The following is a 2883-nucleotide window of genomic DNA, read 5'->3' on the forward strand; positions in this document are numbered from 1 at the left end:
GAGTAATTTGTGTGAGGCAAAAATCACGTGCTCACAATATGGTAGAAAAGCTTTAATGTATCACAAACTTCTTTTGCTGCACTCTATTGCCCTTCGGTTGAAAAACAACGATAACTAAGGTCACTTAGGCTCAACTTCATAAACACATCTTTGCATTCCAGTGTTGTTCTCAACATTAGATATGTTGAGTTCCACTGAGTAGGGCAATCATACTCTAACTTTTTGTTACAAGAAATATGTAGCAATCGTGCAGCTTCTTCAAACCTTTCGATTCTGCCTGAAGACCCTATCCAATATAAGACACTGTCATGCACATTATTAATACTATCTTGTATCACCTTTAGTCCTTCTTGCACAATCAAATTCAAGATATGTGCGGCACATCGCACATGTAACATTCGACCCATCAACAATAAATCGCTTTTACAAAGTTTCTCATCTAGCAAGGTTTTCATTATAGCATTGTTTGTACTACAATTATCAACTGTAATTGTTGAAATTCTTCTTTCAATATTTCACTCTAACAAGCAATTAAGCAACGCACTACATAAAGTATCCTTATCATGTGGAGAGGAACATAAACAAATCTAAAAATATGGCTTTGAAGTCTCCATGAATCATCAATAAAATGTGTTGTAATAGCCATGAACCCTTTTTTGATGTTGTCCGAAGTCCATATATCAGTTGTTATTGCAACTTTACTTGTAAGGTTTTCCAATAATATAGAAGTTTTGATTTCAAATTGTCGAAAATCTTCAGTATATCATTCTTGATTGTGTTCCTAGACACCATTTTGAACAACGGTTGGAGACTAGCAACAAACTTCCTAAATCCTACATGATCAACAATGGACAATGGATACTCGTGCAAAATGATAACATGAGCAAGTTCTCTGTGTGAAACATCTTGACAAAATAGTGTTGTTGGCTACCATCACCCACCGAACTACCCTCATTGTCTAAGTTACTTGGCTTTTTGCGACATCGATTACGGATATGATCTAACATGGACGATGTCCCACAATTTCTTGTTGATTTGATACGAGTATTACAATACTTACAAATACCAAAACGAACACGATTAATCATCACCGATGTAAAATGATTCCATGCGTCAGAAATAAGTTTTCTTTTCCCACCTCCTATTTTTATGAAGAGAATGAATCTTTTTCTCGAAGGATCAGAAAAAAATGGGTCCGGATCTCCTGCGGGAATGATTTGGAAGATCCAAAACCAAAAATAGTGGTATTTGCTAGCAACAACATAATGGAGGCAGTCAAGGAAGAACCGCCATAAAAAGATTCCTCGTGTATCATCTGTAGCAAAACTATGAACGGGAGCTAGCAATCCGGACTTTTCATCAATAACTTTATCGACTTGCATAGGCAATTGACTCTCACTCTCTATAGGAAAAGTACTAGAAGATGAACCAACCGGATTCTCTTCATTTTGAGACTCCATACTTTTCTACAAAAAATAATCTAAATTAATATTATGAGACATTTCTAAGTGCACATGGAAAATGAAAAAAAGAGTCAATTAAGCAGTTTATGACAGAAACTATATATGCAGCCCAAAGCAGTTTATGACATAAACATATATGAATCTGCAACAGAGCTTGCAGTTTAACTAGCAGTATTAGTAAATGAAATAAAACAGAACTATGCAACTATTTTACTGAGGCATATATTGCAAAACTGGTACCACTCATCAATGGAAAAAATCATATACAAAAGAAAACCTTTTCTTTGTAAGGAGTACTGATTGACTTTACCAAGTTTCCTTACTTCTTGTGGATTGTGTGGAAAAAGAAAACTAATGCTGATAGCTAAACTCCAACTTCCTTTTTCTGATTTTTCTTATGAACACCTAAAATTAGCGCAACACATGGGTGTAAGGAGATCATATTCAAATTATGACTTGACACCAATTGAACTTTAGGATTTAAAATAAAATAGCAATTCCATTGGCTTTACACAAATGGTCTTCTTGGAATCATATTTACCTTTGGCCTTCTCTACACAGCCTTAAAGAACAGGAAATATAGGTCTTTATCAGTGATGCCCATAATGTGTTTGATAAAATTTCTCATAGAAAAATCGAAAATACAAAGCTTTAAACCAAAATTAAATAGGAATTCCACAACAAAGATAAAGCCCAAAAACTTAATTCAAGATTACTAGAACCAGAAAATGGAGCTATAGTGAGAAGTAGAATTTAGAGAGGAAAAGGGACTCACAATCCTTGATAAACCACAAAATAATGACCTTTACGATTGAAAGTTGCTGTAAATTTCTCGGATTATCGAGCAAGACTGAGAGGGGAGTCGAGGACCAAGGAGAGTCTGAGAGAGATGACTGATGAGCCGTAAGAGACAGAGAGAGAAATTTGGTCTAGGGTTTTAATATTTAGCCTTTATGTCTATTAGTTTAAAATATTAAATCCCCACTCGCCCCGCCCCACATTATTTTTTTAATTTAAAAATTGAACCCGCCCCGCACCCGCACCGCCCCATTGCCTATCCCTGAGGCTATAGATTTGGTAACTACTCTCACTTTTTCATTTCTTTGCTTTTACTTTCTTAATATGAATTATATATTTGAAGTTAGCAGTGAGTAAGGTTTCTCTATCTTTAATTAGAGGGGTGTGGTTTGAAAACGAATTATGGAAATGAATAATTTCTTGATAGGGAGGCCTCTCTTTGATAGGTTTAAAAGACCGAAATGCCTAAAAGAAAAAAGAGTTACCATGAGCATGGTGGCATTGTCTCTCTTTTTTTTTTTTTTTTTTTTTTGATTACTTTTACCTTGATCATCAATTTACTATAACACTTTTGTTTCATATAAACTTAACTAAAAACCGATCATGCAATCAGTACAATAAT

The 2883-nt window shown here is 34.7% G+C and overlaps 1 long non-coding RNA gene across 1 annotated transcript; it reads right to left on the reverse strand.

Moving 5' to 3' along the window:
• Positions 1-998: 998 nt before the first annotated feature.
• Positions 999-2398, reverse strand: LOC107817680 (uncharacterized). The gene is made up of 2 exons (XR_001655260.2): positions 2239-2398; positions 999-1466 (listed from the first exon to the last, which is right to left on the reverse strand). It is a non-coding gene; the product is annotated as an uncharacterized LOC107817680 (long non-coding RNA).
• Between the last annotated feature and the right edge of the window lie 485 nt (positions 2399-2883).

The sequence above is a fragment of the Nicotiana tabacum genome, chromosome 22 (genome assembly GCF_000715075.1).
Source record: "Nicotiana tabacum cultivar K326 chromosome 22, ASM71507v2, whole genome shotgun sequence".
NCBI classification, from domain to species: Eukaryota; Viridiplantae; Streptophyta; class Magnoliopsida; order Solanales; family Solanaceae; genus Nicotiana; species Nicotiana tabacum.